The sequence below is a fragment of the Ambystoma mexicanum genome, chromosome 3q, assembly GCF_040938575.1.
Source record: "Ambystoma mexicanum isolate Mex_15411 chromosome 3q, UKY_AmexF1_1, whole genome shotgun sequence".
Taxonomy (NCBI): domain Eukaryota; kingdom Metazoa; phylum Chordata; class Amphibia; order Caudata; family Ambystomatidae; genus Ambystoma; species Ambystoma mexicanum.
The window spans coordinates 1,227,121,028-1,227,138,305 of record NC_090926.1 but is presented as its reverse complement, the minus strand read 5'-3'; the positions used below and the strand labels follow the sequence as shown (position 1 = coordinate 1,227,138,305).

Genomic DNA, 17,278 nt, shown 5'->3' with positions numbered 1-17,278 from the left:
TGTCTATACAATCCCCCTGGGGCAGGGATGAGAGAGTTATTACAGGAAGCCCTGCACAAGCTTCTGGCTAATTGCTTAAACATCCAAGATAATACTGATGTTTGTGTGGTAGGAGATTTTAACACTCATATGTTAGGGGGGAACTGAGAACTACCAATCCGAAACTCCATCCACAATATGTAATGGTACATCATAAAATAGAGGAGGAAGGGTTAGGTTGGGTGCAATTCTTTAACAACTGGGAACTTGAGATGATCAATGGTCGAACAAAAAGTGATCATCCAGGTAAACATACTTGGAAAAATGGGCCATTGGTCAGTACATTGGATTACATCTTTGTTTCCCCAAGTATGCTGCTACTCGTCAATGACATGGCCGTGGCTCCAAATAACTGGAGCGACCATGCTACATTGACATGTACATTTGACACCCCTGAAGTCAATATGCAACTGTGAGCAATGGGGGAATTAAAAGTGAATCACATAGGTATAAGTATCCGGTGGTCTGACAAGAATGTACAACTAGCAGCTGAAGCGATAAACAAAGATTGCTACCCATATTTTGAAGATCTTAATATAATGTCCATAGATGAAGCAGAGGAATGGATACATCAGTTCTCTGATAAACATGCAGCTACCTCAGTAAGAGCTATGATCAGTGAACTGGGGAACCCTCCCACATATGATAGATACATTCAAGATGCAAAAAGATCACTGCGTGTAGAATTAAGAAGGGCTAAGAATGCTTCCATGGGATGGGAGTCTTATCTCTCTACTATTAAGAGGCTTAAGAATAGATACTGGGCAGATATAAAGGCTAAGAGAAGCCTGGACAGAAACAAAACCTGCCAAAGGTTAGTGCAGACTATCTGCTCAAGGAAAGCAAGTAATATCTGGGCACTACTAGGTGAAGCTAGGGGTAACAAAACACAGCAGACAGTCAATCCAATTGGTAGCCCAGAATGGAGTAGGTTTCTAGAAAAACGTAACATAACAACCTTGGGTGAGGAAACAACATGGGTAAGTAAAATACCTTCCGAACCATTTATTGATATCTCATATGAATCTATTCTGACTGAGATCAAATCGTTGAAATCTTCCAGGGCTCCTGGACCTAACGGTTTGGCCAATATAGTAATTAAGAGCAATCCCGATTTCTGGGCAACGCTGCTGAATATCCTGTTCGTAGAAATCTTGAGGGAAGGCAAGGTCCCGCGTTCATGGCAGTCAGTGATTTTAATACCAATATTCAAAAAGGGTGATCGCCTTGACCCCAATAATTATAGATTACTCTCTATGCTCGACACCACAAGTAAGCTATTTGCCTCATTAATATTGAAAAAGCTTCAGTTATGGGTGGACCGCACTAAAATCTTATGTAAGTTCCAATGCGGTTTTAGGAAAGGGTACTCTACCACCCATAACCTTTTGGTTACGGATATTATGCGCAGTAGAGCGCGACAGTGCGGACAACCTCCCCTGTACGCACTCTATGTTGATTTCAAAGCAGCATTTGATTCAATCCCCAGAGAGAAACTTTGGAGGAAGTTGCAAATACTAGGCTGCCCTATTATCTTAGGTTACTACATCAGAATACCAAGGCAAAATTAAAACTAGACCAGCAAGGACGTATGTCCGAAGAAGTTCTACAGAATAGAGGGGTCAAGCAGGGTTGTGTGACCGCCCCCCTAGTGTACAATCTGTATGTACATGACATTCCTCTAACTATAGCCAGGGCGAATAACTGCCCGCCGAGCATTGGTAAAACTTCATGTTCAGTGCTTGCGTACGCTGATGACCTGGTGGTATTTGATCACACCATCAGTGGACTACGTCGATCAGCACTAGCCCTATGGGAATACTCAGAAAATAATGGTCTTACCATCAATATAGAGAAAACCCACGTGATAAGATACACAAACAAAAGAACTACACGGGTCAAGCTCTACATCAATAATGTCGAAATTACATATGTTCCCGTATATAGATATCTCGGAATTGATTTCGAACCCAAAGGCGAATATCTTATATGCAAGCGCAACCGTATGATAAGAGCAGCTCAAATTACAGCTCTTTTCAAAAGCTTTGCAATAAAACAGGGAGGCTTTTCCCTTTGGGGAACCCGACACCTCTATATCCAAGTATTTTCTCCTATGATGATGTATGGGCTGGAAGCATTAACACAAATGGAGCTGAATTGGTTACAACTAATTGAGGGAAAATACTGGAGGAAGATGCTGGGTCTCCCTACTTGTATTCCAATGGCTCTGCTACGACTTGAGCTTGTACTTATATCTTTAAAAGCACAGGTTTTGAAAAAGAGAGTAGGGCTCTCTGAAAATGGTGAAGGGAACGGATAATGCTCTATTGACGACAGTCGCTCTGGAAATAAACAAGGAAAGATCTACTTATCAACTGTCCAATCAAATGGAACAGTTAATAAGAGACATCTGTTGGTCGCACCGAGCTGGGCCCCTTACGGAGGCAATGCAGGTGGCATTGGGAAGACGGGTTGAGCTATGGGACTGGCTGGAAAATTATGAACATCTCCGTAAATTAAAAAGATATAATTTTGTACAATCTAGATTATACACATTTAAAAAATCTCAACAATATCTGATGTTATGCCCGTCCCACAGGCTGAGAAGATTTATACTCTTGTTAAGACTAGAACATCTTCCCATTAAAATGTCTACGGGGATAACAGAGAATATACCCAAAGAACAGCGATTCTGTCGCCTCTGTATGAAACAAGAAATACCTGAGACAGCTAGACATGTCCTCACCGAATGGCAGGTAATGGTGGTTGACATTAAACAACTGCTGGGAAAGTATGTACACAATTGCGATACTATAGGGGAGACCTGGTTTTAGAATCATTGTGTTAACTCTGAAAGTATGCGCCTGTTAACGGCATTCTATAACATTTGGTTGAAGGTGGAAGCCAGATTGGGTATATCATTATGAAGTTTCCTACGATATATACAGGCCCGGTTTGTACAGCGAGAATGTGGTAATGAAGAACGAGGTCAAAACTTGGTATATTACATCTAGACTAAGAGACAAATGATTATTATGTAATACTTTATTTGATTTTGCTAAAATGTATTTTATTTGTATTTTATTTTAAAAATGTATATATTCTGTTTGGTTTTACATGTTTTATATTGTTATGATGAATATGTGTAAAGTTTATCATTTAAACTAAATCACATTAAAGATATTATTATAGACTCTCTTTTTTTGTAGGTGGATTTGGCCTGCCACGGAAAGAAGCCACTGTGGGAGTTGTACACAGCAACCCATTGGCCCCTTCCCGGAACAGCCGGTAAAGGGGAAAAAGCCCTAAGGCACAAATAACCCTTTGAAGGTGCAGGCAAAAGGAGTTCTTCCAAGTAGGACGTGTGGAGACTGGATCCAGGAGGAGAGCTGCCGCGTATGGGGTCACGGCGGTGTGTGCGCTAAGAGAGCGGAAGTAACAATAAGAAGAGTCGCGGAGGGCGGAGATGACAAAATAAGGCAATGGTAAGTTTGTAATAGGGAAGTTAGAGGGAATTAGAACAGAAGAGCGAGAGGGGAGCCAGGAAGAGGGGAAGCGAAAGTGCGGAAGGGGCCGATAAACACGGAGGAAAGCAGAGAGAGGAAAGATTGATTGACTGATGGATATTTTATTTCTATTGCGCTCGTACACAAGTGTTTCAGAGCGTGACAAGGCAAGGGAGGGGAACAGGGGAGAACAAAACAGCGATCTTACTAGGCCCAGTGCCATTGAGAACACGCAAGTGCATGGGAGAGGGGGAGGGGAAAAGTGCATGGAAGGAGGGAGAAGTGGAAAGTGCAAAGCAGAGGAGAAACAGGTAAATAACAAACAGTGGTAATGCAGCCAGCAATTTGCAAGTGCTAGGTTTAAGGCATCAGACAGGGTAGGTCTGATGAGTGCAGGAAGAAAAAGGGGGGGCTTTATGGGTACAGATACAGACCCCAATGCAAGGCGTGGCCCGGAGGCAGTGCGGGAGGGTGGCAGGGTGAGCAGGTACCTGGGCCCGAAGGACAGAGGGTGGCCAGTTGCACAGTGCCAAGAGAGAACAGATCAGCAGGGGAGAGGGGGAGCGAAAGCAGAAGAAAAGAGGAAGGTCTTGAGGTGCTTCCGGAACCGTAGATGGTTCTCCTCAAGTTTTAGAGTGGCAGGGAGGCTGTTCCATAGGGTGGCCCCAGCCGAAGGCAGAGATCTACCCCCAGCTCCTTTCTTTGAAAAACGACTGACCCTGAGGGAGTTGGAGGTAGAGAAGCGAAGAGCTCGAGAGGGGAGGTATTTGCGGGGGGATAGCTGAAGGTATTTTGGGCGCAGGCCCCAGAAAGCCTTGTGGACAATGCAGAGGGTTTTGAATGTAATCCTTGCATCCACTGGGAGCCAGTGGAGAGATTTCAGAGCTGGAGAGATACGATCCCAGGGCTTGAGGCCAAGGACAAGTCTCGTAGTCCTGTTCTGGATTAGTTGCAGAGGACGGGGAGTAGAGGCAGGTAGATTTGGAAAGCAGAGAGAGGAAAGATTAGTAGAAAAGCCGCCAGAGCGGGGGAAGGAAGGAGGAGAGAGAAAGCAGCATACCGTATGTACGGAAATGGATAACACTAGCGATGCCTCCCGATAGAGGAAAAGCAGAAACGCCAAGCCAGGGGTTGCAACGCACTGTCCGCCGGAAGGAGAAGGAAACAAATACCTTCCGCGGGCTGTCCTTCCACAACTAGACCGCGGCAGTACGTCATCAGGGCGACGTGACGGCGCTAATAATGGCGGAGCAGACGCCAACGATCCCACAAGTGTCTGCCCAACCGGGGCATGACACGTAGGCCTATTGAAGGGGGTTGGAGAAGTGAAGATTAAACTGAAACCAGGAGCAAATTTACCTCAAGCATGACAATATCCAATGTCTCGAGAGGCAGATGAAGGTATTTTTAAGACGACATCAGCTATGATGGAACAAGGCATCCTAGCGATGTCAGAGTCATTGTGTAATACCGCAATCTATCTGATCAAAAAAGGAAAAGGGGGTTGTGGCGGTTAACTCAAGATTTACGCCCGATTAACCAGATTGTAGAGGCCGAGTTCCCTCTCGTTCCTAATCCTGCGACAATCTTATGTAATATACCTGTTGAGGCACGATATTTCACTGTGATTGATTTGAAAAATGTGCTTTTCTTAACCCCATTGCATTAAGACTCGCAAGATCTGACATCATTTACGTCGAGACAAACTCGCCTGAAAAGCACTTTACAGGGATACTGTGAGTCTCCATCAATTTTCAATAGAGTCCTGCAGATGGACTTAAGCAATATTGATTTAGAAAGTACTGTGTTACAATACGTAAATGATATATTGGTCTGTAGCACCTCAGAGGAAAAGTGCAGACACAATTCTGTTCAGCTAATGATTATTTTTGCTGACAAAGGATAAAGGATATAACGTCGACAGAAGAGAAGTTGCAGTATTGTCAACAAGAAGTGTACATTGGCCAGTTAATTTTGCATGAAGGAAAGAATGTTACTCCTGAGAGAGATGAGGCTATTTTGAAAACAGTAAAGCCACAGACGATAAAGCAAATGCAGAGATTTTTGGAACTATGTAATTATATGAGAGAGTGGGTCTTTGATTACAGTTCATATATACGGACCTTATTGCAAGCTCTGAAGAAAGCACAGGCAACCCAAGAGAAAATAGTTTGGACTGAGGAAATGGAAGAAGGGTTTGATGAGCTGAAAAAGGCAATTTACACATCTCCAGTTTTAGGGATTCCTAATTATGCTGAGGAATTCTTTTTGTTTTCACACACGGATGGCACTGTTATGACAGCAGTCCTCATGCAGAGAACCATGTTGGGGTACAAGCCCCTTGCATATTACAGTGGGATTCTAGACCCAGTAATGAGGGGTCACTTTCCTTGCAAACAGTCTTTGCCAGCCGCTGCATTCGCCATTGAGAAGGCTGCTAATATAGTAATGGGGTGTCCCATGACGTTATTTGTTGAACGTGCATTATTTGCCATTTTGGAGAAACCTGAGGGCACGTTGACATCTCAAAGGACTTCTGCTTATGTAGTAGCCATATCAAATCTAGCCATCAAAATAGTCCAATGCAGAATAGTAAATCCTGCCATGTTTATAGCAGAATCAATGGCATAGGATGAGCATGCCCACGATTGCTTGAACTATGAGGAATTCTATGATGAACTCCCAAGAGTGAAGGAAAATGCATTGGCAGCTGGGGAGATTCTTTTTATTGACGGTTCTTCGAGAATAGAACAAAATGATGGACAAAGAGTTGCAGGTGCCACTGTAATAAAGCACACGGCCAATGGGGAGTTTCAGGTACTGATAAGTGCGCAACTCCCATCTCATTTTTCGGCACAGGCTGCAGAATTAGTGGTACTGATTGTCACACTCGAAAATCATTCACATCTGGAAGTAACGTGTACAGTGACTCTGCCTATGTGACGTCAGTGGTGCACGCAGGGCTAGCACATTGGAAAAGGAGGGGCTAACTCCGAGCGGAAGGCACTCCAGTGCAAACCGCAGCCCTATTGGACAGGCTTATTAAAGCACTACAACGCCCAGTAGCCATCGCAGTCGTTAAATGTGCACCTCACTCTAAAAGGGCAGATTTTATTTCACGAGGGAATCAAGCAGCAGACGAGGAAGCCAAATGGGTTGCATATTCAGATGACATTATGTCATGTGACACACCGAATGTGAATGAAAGCATGGTGGTGATGATGAGTGTGTCTGATTGTTATAATAACCTGTCTAGGACTCAATTGATAGAGATCCAGGGGGAAGCACCCCAAGATGAGAAGGACTTATGGACGCAGAGAGGGTGTTCTTTAAACCCCTCTGAAGCGATGTGGCGACAAGACGGTACTGCTAAACCAGTGATGCGTGTAGTCTTATTGAGGGTGGCGTTGAAACAGCTACACTACCCTGCGCACACAACTAGAGAGAACCTCGCTGCAACTATTGCAGAGGATTGGTTTATTCCGAATTTGGTAGAACACGTTGCATTTTATGAAGTAAATTGTATCGTATGTCAAAAGTTTACTGCTGGGCACACATTGCGCACGATTAGGGGAGTTATTCCTAGACCTAGTGGCCCCTTCCAGCATTTGCATATCGATGTCCTGGGAGGATAGCTCAGCAGTAATGTGCTCGCCTTGGAAACAAGAGGACACAAAGCAACAAAGATCAGATAACGGCCCTCATTCTGTTAACAGTCTTTGAGCAAATAAGCTTGTTGCTTGGCATAAAGAACAAGTTTTCATCGGCTTATCAACCGCAAGTGAACAGTGTCTGTGAGAGACTCAACGGCTTGCTTAAAGAAAGAATAGTCAAATTGAAGCTTACTTTGAAAAAAGGATGGTTTCAATCCCTTCCACTGGCATTGTACGCGTTGAGAAATAAGCCATGGTTAGACCACCATCTTACCCTGCACGAAATAGTGACAGGGAGGTAAATGAGGACACCTCTCACACCTCCGGCTAGGGTAAGAAGTGATGCACAGTCAACTGCAGAATTGCTAGGAAAGGAGCTATGTGATTACCTTATTTGTATGACTTCAAGTATCTCTGTCATTTCAGATCAGCTCAAGGTGAAGAGGGTGTGGGGCAGCGCAGAAAACAGAAGGAGATGCTTCAACAAGTGGAATTAAAGAGATATGTCTTCCCAAATTCTTTCCCGGAGATGCGGTCCTAATCCGCAACTTCACTAGAAAGTAGCACAATCCTTGCTTCAACTGCCCTTTTATAGTGGAGGACGTCCCGCCATCTGCAATCAAAGTGCAAGGCAGACGCGCTTGGATTTTCCTTGATGACGTAAAGGTCTATGCTGGAAGAACCACAGCACGTGCAGACCAGATCTATGGTGATGAAGAAGGGCGCAGAAGCAGTTGAATAAAGATAAAGAGTTCATTGGACTGTGGCTTATTTGTGGACACTCTTTTCAGTCATTTAAAAAGGAGTTAAGGGAAGTTATTGTGTTCTTGAGCCACAGGAGTGTGTTGACATTGGACTCAGGTATGCTTAAGCTTTGATTGAAAAACAAAGATATACAAAAATCTGCAGTTCCTTTTCGACAACTGGAAGAGGGAGCAATCCCCAGATTCATTTCTCACTGAGTTCTTGTTCGGAGGCATGCATAGCGGTGCCTAATGACAATGTTTCACGGGTCATTCTTGCAGTTTTCGTGTTCTTATTGTGCACATATCCTGCGCTCATGGGGAGAACTACTAGTGTTCATGTTTTCTTGCAAGATCCTAGGAATGGTCCAATCAGGAGGAGATTGCGCACAGCCATTGTTGAGCAGATTCTCCAGCTTCCTGAGTTCTTTGTGGAAAACGAAAATGCCCTTGTCACCGGATAATGCACACAGACTGGTCAGCTTAGTATTCTACTACCTGATTGAGGAGTGCCCGCATCTTGTTGGGAGGCAAACCGACGTTCTAACGTTCCTGAGAGACCCCAGAAACAATGCAGCGCTTAATGGCATTTTGAGAGACATTATATTACAAGTGAACGGGTACTCTGCAAGAACATTAAGAACTGAATGAGACTTTCTTTCGAAGGACAGATCCGAGGTCTACTGGTTAAAGAACTTTGTTTCATGTTGAAAGAAAATCATCATGTCGTTTAATGACAGGCCAATTCGTGGCATTCATTGGGAATTTGTGTTCATCATCCAGTAAACGGTCTGCTGATCGAGGAGATTGACAGAACCGATTCAGCAGCTTCCAGAAGTAGTGCATAATGTTGCCCCATTAAAAAGTGTTTTTCCTACCTTAAAAAAGAGAAATGGGCAGCATTAGTAGCAATATCGTCATGCCAGATCCTGAGAGATGTCCACGATATATAAAACAACATTGTTGTAAGTGGACATACATCTGTATGATTTATGTTTGCATTTTGTTCATAGTGATATTGCTCTCACTTACAGTGCGCACGTCTTATTATATAGATGTAAGTGGAGCAAGATTCCTGTGCATCCTCCTGTACAAGAAAAGGGTACCAATGTGGCAACTACAAGGCAGCTGAGACCTTATGTGATTATTCCTACTTTAGAGGTACACACCAGAGCACCTGGTCCTGTGATGAATAAACCTGGGTTACTTTTTAGGAAGAGGACACATATGGAGAATATGCAAGACATTTTTATGCCTAAATCTTATGTTGATAGGATGAAACTTCTTGAGCTTTCCCCTACACAGGTAGCACATGTAAACACACCCAATCCACTGACAAATGTGTCTATAATTGGTCTAGTATATGAAGAATTATGTTGGCATGTTACATGAGATGGTCAAAGAAGCTTGTAGGAAAAATGAACCAGACCTAGGAGAAGTGCTAGGGAGGATGATAATGAGTAAAATGACTACCTAGACAGTACACCACATTTTGGGAATAACATCTGGTATCAGCATATGACAGAAATGGGATGAAGAACCTCAAAGGATGAATGCTTTGTATGTGCACCCCTGCCTTATAGCATGGGGAAAGCTAACATTTTCATAGCTATTGAAATAGATGTCCAGACAGCACATTGTCTATCACACATAGCACTTTGCCACACTAGAGTCCAGTTCATGGGTCGAGATGCCTATCTCCAATGGGCAACTGAATGGACAGATCCAGATGAAGATGACTATGTCAAGGACACAAGGACAAGAAATAGGGCGCATACCAAGAATCACGTGATCAGATATGAAAAACCTAGAGTGAAAGGAGCTGGAATGTTACTGGGAAGTAAACAGAAGACTTGAAAGTTCAGGAAAATCTGCAGAAGAAATTCGTAGATGGAAAAAAGAGGCCAAATGCAGATTTGGGCATCAGTGCTATCACCAGATGGATGGGAAGAAGGAGCGGTCATCTGCAGAGCCTGGGTGGTCATTGGTTGTTATCAACCAACCATTGACATAGTGCAAAATGGATGCAAGCCTTTGTGGCCAAGACTTGCTAAGCTACTGACCTGGGTTGACAACAGAGGAGGACCCTTGCAGATAGTGCCTTTGGAAAATGCAAAGCTGTTCTTCAGAAATAATGGTACAGGAAAAGTTGGAGAGAACCGGAACTATGGCCGAATCTTTGATGTACTAGGAATGAAACTTGGAACTGCAGTAATCATGGAACACTATTGGGCTTGTGGATCCAGAGCATATATGAGTCTACCCAAGGATTGGGGAGGACGATGTTCACTGGTGAATGTTCATGTTCCAGTGTTGGATATTCCTAAAAGAGACATGAATCTTGATAGTTTCCCAAAAGCAGATGCACACCTGAGGAAGAAGAGATCTGTGGAGCTCATCAATCGATTGAAGAGGGAACATTATTTCTCTACCAAGTCAATAGAAGCTTTTGACTCTATCCTGTATGAGCACAGACTGTTCAGCCAGACTTCGTCAGACTTCACGTTGATCTTCATGCCGAGAATCCAGGTTGGAGCAAATACCAAATGGCTGCAGATGACCAGATGGGAATTACTGCAAACGATCAACACAACCTTAAAGGGGTTCAATGCTATTAGAGAAGAGATGAGAGCCATACGACTAATGACTCTCCAGAACAGATCCGTTCTGGACATAATCACAGCTATGGATGGAGGTGTTTGTGCAACAATCGGGGAATCATGTTGCACATTCATTCCTGCTCATGATGACGGGATGGAACCTTGAGAGAGGCCATAGAGATGCTAACGAAGCTACACGTCCAGATGATAGACGAAGTAGAAGGTATTGCTGATGACAGTTTGTTTGGATCGCTGTTTTCATGGGTTCCACAATGGATGGCAGACATGTTCAAGTTCCTGGGAGCCCTGATCGTGTTGGTGTTGCTTGGATTCTGTGTAATCAAGATAATAATTACACAATGCAAGAAGGCAGCAAAGAAAGACATAGGGATGAAAATCATGATCGATGTCGAATCAGGATAGAAGGACAGAGACTTAACAGATGAAGAAATCAGAGACTTTGTGATGGCCTGTATCCATGCACCTGAGGGAACGAAATTCCTGTATCCAAAGAACCATAAGAAGTATGTGGGAAGATGGATATATTGCAGCCCAAGTGGACAGTGTATGCTCATGACATGGAACTAGGATAAGCATGTGAAATCGGCTGTATGCCTGAAGGGAGTCATAAAGATATGGATCCCTAAGAAGCAATTCTTCAGACAAGGATGTCTAGTTGTGAAGGATGATGGGAGAGGGGTTAATGAATCGCCCAGAGGGGAGAGTGTAGAGAAGGAGCCAAGTACCCCCACCTCAACCATGTCACCCATATTGCCTATATGTCGGGAGCCAGAGTGTGAGACACATGCAGTACCAGTAAGAATACTGATAAAAAAGAGAATCCTGGAAACAAGGTTCCCATTGAGAAAACCATACCTGCATATGATAAAATATGATGGCCATTTGAATGAAAGCCCGGAAGAAGCAGAGCAAGTGAATGGCCAAGACGAATGGTGACGTCATACAGAGTCGAGCTAATGTGTATAGAAGAGATGCATAGAAAAGAGAATGGAGAAATTCCATAAGGCATCAAGAGAGTACCAAGTATAAGTGACATCTTGGGATCAAGGTGAAGAAGCTTATGCCACAGAATGGATGAAGACATCAAGTAATTTTACACGTGTACAGAAACGCAAGCAGACAAAGTATTCTTGAGGCTAGCTTTATAGTGAACAGATTGCGGCATGCACCAACATATACATATATGCATAAGTGAGTAAAAAACGGATGTTTCCTCTACGTGTTATAGCAGAGCTGGACTAAAAAATAAAGGCCTCGTTTCCAGTGTGTCACAGTAAGAAAACAAATGAATTACAAAGTAAATCTCTGAAAGGCGAGGCTGGATGAGCCCATAAGACCAAGCCAAGAAGTCAAGGTCTTATCAGACTGGGGTGAGCTGACATTGGATACAAAATCGCGTGAAAGAACAGCTCCTATTCAGAAGGCATGAACAAAACAAGGAAGACGTCAGAGGCCTATTAGAAAATAGTATTTTTAATACACTAGAAGCTTGAAATCATAGTCTTCAGTCACGTGGACGGATAAAGTTAGGCGAACAGGACTATCACACCTACGCATAAGGGCAGAGAGTGCCTTCACTCCCCTAAATTCTCCGGAGCTAAGAACACTCCCAAGGACAAGTTCAAAGTCTAAATTGCCAGCAGACGACTGAGGTGAAGATAGAAGGATATGCTAATTGGTGGGTAGCTCTGTTCAAGACAAGCTCACCAGCACCTGGTGGTCCAGTCTGCGTGCTGCTAGACGTAGGTGGAAAAGTACTGACGGAGGTTAGAGAGCCAATTGTAGGGGACCACGTAATTAAGGGTCCTACGGTTTATGTAGCCAATGGGACGTTGTGTATTTAGTGACGTTCATAGTGGCCATTTTTGAAGGGAAGGCTTAGTTGCCCCAACTGATATTAAGAAACCAATTACTTTCACTCGCTGTCCCATACTAGTATAGAATGTATACTTAGATATTTCCTTAGACCCTATCACGTTCTTCAATAGGTTTTTGTAGATTGCCACGTAGGCTGATGTTAGTAATACATAGGTTAACGTCACCAATGACGATTTTTTGTTAAAAAAGACTGCTTTTTTCTAAGATGCATTGACAGAATTTGCGCTGAGACGTCCGTTGTACTCCCTGTTTTAGATAATTGATATTAAAACAGTCATCTTTTTGCCAACAACCTGAGTCGTTACGATTATTGATGTAAGAATAAAGTCTGCATCCCCATCCATCTCAAGGGTATTGCTACTCATCTGAAAGGGCTGGAGATCACCCAGTTCACGGGTTTTAAGTATATCTCATAGTGCTGCTTATTGTGGGGCCAGCGGCGGTCACGCGACGGGCCTCACAGGTGCTGGGGGGAGGGGACAGCACCATGTTGGTTTGGCGGGGTCACCCAGACCTATAGATAGTTGCAGGGCGGGACCATGCTGATCTCGGGGGCCTAGACCAGCAGGGACCTGCAGGACTGTGCTCACACGGGGTGGGCCTACAGGCCAGGTCAACAGGACTGTGATCACACAGTGTATGCCTGCAGGCCCAAAGTGAGAGACGGAGACAACAGGACTTCCATAGTTTGAGTCTGCAGCCGTTCTGAGCCACGTGCCTGCAGTTGCTCTTTTTATTAGGTCGGGCCATGACAGAGTCATGACTCATCTTAAAAGGGCAATACACTTGGGAGGGTCACACATAACACTGCTTTTATATTTTTTAGCTCATATTTTCCCAGTGAGGCACAGGGGCGCTCTATATACTGTATATTTTACTAAATTTATCTTCATGAAGCCATGTACCTCAGACTCAAACCACCTATGTTGCCCTTACAGTCACCTTTTTGTAGCCTTTTTGTCTCCTCCTGTTGCCAAAATCACAATCTCCTCCATTTTCCGCATGACGATCACACGTTATCATCTGTTCAGTTGTCCCACTAGTGCTAGTCTCAGTATATGCCAGAGGCATACACAAACTATTCTACAGCTTCCATCTCTGGTACACACCATGCTAACAAGAACCTTTAAATCCTTGTATAATCCAGCATTCAGAGTATTTCCCTTTAGGCCTGTTTCGCTAAGCAGTAAATAATGGAGTATCAAATATGTCATGCGCAGGTGAAGACAGTTGTTTGACAATCGTGTCTTAATAGTCAAGCTGAAATTAACTAGTATATGCTTTCTGCCACAAAATGTGCACTCGCCACTAGTGATTGCCGAGTGATACTTGGCAACAGTGGTCGAAGTGTACAAAAAGAAGTAGTGGAACTATGTTCCCTACTGGCCTGCACCACTCCCCACAAACCCCATTGACGCACCCCCTCCCATGCACAATACAAACCCCAAAATACATGCGCCTGATGTTTGAGGGAACATCCAGTGCAGTGCACTGAAAGTGCAAGTTTCAACTTCTTCCTACACGTTTATTTTAAAACGAAACCGTTCCGGAGCGGTTAATTTTTAAAATAAAATTATAGGAACGGTAAAACCTAATTAAAAGAAGTAGAAGAGCACAGCTCCCGCCCACTTCGACCACTGCCTGGCAAGAGAAAAACAGTGTGCCTGCAGAGAACTGTCCCTTATGCCAGAGGAGGGAGTAACTTTAGTGCCTAGGCAGGGGCTTGCAGCAAACGTAATTTGCCAATTCTGCATCAGACACAATATCATTAAAAAACACATACCTCAAAATAAAATATATACATTAAAGATAAAATTGTTATGTCCTGGTCCTGCGGTCACGCAGGGCCAGGCAAACCACCGCTGGGTGCATCCAGTGACAGTGAGCACCCTGTCTGCCCGTGATTATACGGGCGATTCAATGGCCTGGGGGCACCAAGGCCAACACCGCAGACGGCGCCAGAGGTGTCCAGCAGGAGCACTGGCACGTAGATGCAGAGTTGCCTGGCAGGGGCTCTGCGGTCATATAGATGCAGTGTTGCCCGGCAGGGGCTCTGCTGACATAGGGGGGCCGACAGCGTTGCCCAGCAGGGGCACTGTCAGGGTGGTGGGCCCTGCTACGCAGAGCCAGCATCGTCATACATGCCAACATTCAGGTGCACCTAACATACATGCCAACATTTTGCCACAGCTGGGAGGGAGATTTTGTGTCAGAAATCGGGAGAAGGGAATGTTCCCATTGGATTGAATTGAGATTACAAATATTTTAGGAGGGAGAAAGTAAAAATGTGCAACATTTTAGATGAAAAAATCGGGAGTCCCGCCCAAATCGGGAGGGTTGGCATGTATGATCTAAGAGGGAGTTTTGAGAGACAAAATCGGGAGACATAGTTTTTCTCATAGAAATGTATTGGCGCTGTAATTATTTTAGGCGGGAGAACCCGAGAAAAAGCATTATTTCTCAATGAAAAGTTGGGAGTCTCCCGCCTTAATCGGGAGGGTTGGCATGTATGCATTGTTCCCTCAGAAGGGGTGGCATGCTACAAAAACGTATAGCATTTGCTATCCTGTTACTTTATAATGCGAATAACTTTGCAATTTCAGTATTATGACCTTAGCATAGAAAGTCATAATATTGCCTCTCTTGCCGAGCACAAATTAAACTTAATGTAATATTGGGGTGATTGAGGTATCCTTACAAATCCACTTCCGAAATGACTACCTGAGTAAATGGTATGTGACTACAAAAATTACCTGCCAGCGGAAGCTGTCTCTTTCCGCCGGCTGGGGCGTCTGCTGATGGCGGAGTGGGGCGCAGGCCTTGTGGCTTGAGGGCAGAAGCTGCGCCGGCGTGGGAGTCCGCTGGGGGCGCTGTGGGCCTCTGGCCCGGGACGCAGTCCTAGTGACTTGACAAACTCTGGAACTTTCTGGAAAGCTACGAACTACGTACGAGTCGAATGGCGGGAAATATGGCAGCCCTCTGATCCTGCGTACGTGGGGCACGTGAGACATCGCGCCTAACCGACCGCCAACGGACACTCGTGGGCCTCTGCGTCAGTAGTCCTTCGTGACGCTGCTGCAGATGCCGGGGAATCCACGGGCCCGAGACCGGTCAGGATGAGCGAAAAACTCTGACCGTAGGGGCCGGGGGCAGGGTCCAGACACGTCAGGCCCGATGCTGACAGGAAAAAGGGGGGCCCTGGAACACCGTGATGTGCTAAAAACCGGAGGACGCTATTGTTTTTACCGAGCATGAGCATGTCATGCTGGCATAACACCAGCCGCTTTGTAGGTGGAATGGGAAGCCGTGGCAGAAAAGGCCGCCTGTTTTGTACACTCACACCACCTGCAAAAATAAGAATCCCCCGTATAGTACAAAATGTTTTAAGACCAACGTACTGTCTTTAGCACCTTTTTATGGTCCGAGGGACTCCAGAATGTTTGTTTTTGCCGGGAAGGCGAGGTGTAATTTTAAAATAGTTATTTTTGAGAAAGGTTTATCATTGTGCAACAAACATCTGTTGCCTACTTGCATAGGTGAGGGGACTAGGACAAAGCTGGAGGTCCATGTTCAAACAGGACATGTAGTAAGCAGATTCTCCACGAGAGATCCTGCATCCTTAAAGGGGCAATCTTGAAAGTCGGAAAAAAAGACACTTCTTTTTACTCAACTTTTTGTAACCTACAATGACCAACAATGAGGTTTCAAGGCTGCCTATTATTTGGTGATGTGCCATTATACAATTAATATATATTAGTAACCGGTGGGGGCGTGGCTTTGGGCTCCCAGCCAATGTGGAGCGTCAAACAGTGCAAAACCTTACAGGCGATCCCAGCAACAAACTTTCGGAGCTCCAGGCACTATGTTTGTGTCTCCCACACACCACCACGGAAACCGCTGCCCTCCGGTCATCTCCTGGGATGCACACACCTCCAAAAGCAGCAGACCGACAACTGTGTCTCTTTGCCTCGCATGAATGCACGGAATGCACTGGTATATATGCCTGGTAACAATATGGGCGTTATCCCCATCTGCAATTCCATTTATTCTAATGTCCCTCTTACTGCCACCATACAAATAATATGAATGTGTAAGTGGAAGATTCTGATTTTAAAAGTTGTATCTTTTATCAGCTGTATAAAATTAAATAAAAAATTGAAAAAGTCAAATGCACACAATTTAGCGAATCCACGAACAGTTTGTAATGATCTCTATCGGCCGACCACCGCCTATGTTGCCTCTCATGCTACCGCATGTAAAGGTGCTGCACACACTCCTGCCGTTTTCAATGTACCAACCTGGGCCGTTGCCACTATTACCACAGATGCTATGGTCTCTACTCTCAATACAGATCCATCGACAACTGCAAAAGTTGCTACCATGCATGATGGTCACCCCCCCCCCCCCATTCGCATAGCTACTGACACTACTGACAATTACACCATTCCGTTGTACAACAATGTATTTGCTCGGAGCAAGACGAATGCTACGTGTTAATGCTGTCCACACTCGTCCTGATGCCACCACTGTTGCCTCTAGGCCGAAGATATCAGTATTGAACAATGATGCTGATGCTACCCACATTTGTCCTGATATGCCTTCCAATGCCGCTACTTGTAATTGTTCATTTATACAGTGCTTATGCACAAGTGGAATTCTTAAACACTCCAAAGCGGGAAGGGAACAAGGGAATACAATAATCATTCATAGGCCTTGAAGTTTCCGAATGATCTTACAAAAACTAGCATACTAGACCTGACTGCATTTCTCCTAGAGTAAGTGCATCAAGTGTTTCAGGCACGAGCCATGCCAGGGAGAGACAAAAAAGGAGGCGTAGG

General features: G+C 44.6%; 1 protein-coding gene across 2 annotated transcripts in view; it reads right to left on the bottom strand.

Moving 5' to 3' along the window:
* Window positions 1–15,462, bottom strand: part of LOC138447793 (tetraspanin-1-like) — an 861,729-nt gene extending 846,267 nt beyond the window's left edge. Inside the window, exon 1 of one of the 2 annotated variants that reach the window (XM_069604145.1) lies at window positions 15,194–15,462. The gene's annotated coding sequence lies outside the window, so the exon portion shown is untranslated. The remainder of the gene's footprint in view (window positions 1–15,193) is intronic. The other variant, XM_069604146.1, reaches the window with a different exon arrangement.
* Window positions 15,463–17,278: the final 1,816 nt, after the last annotated feature.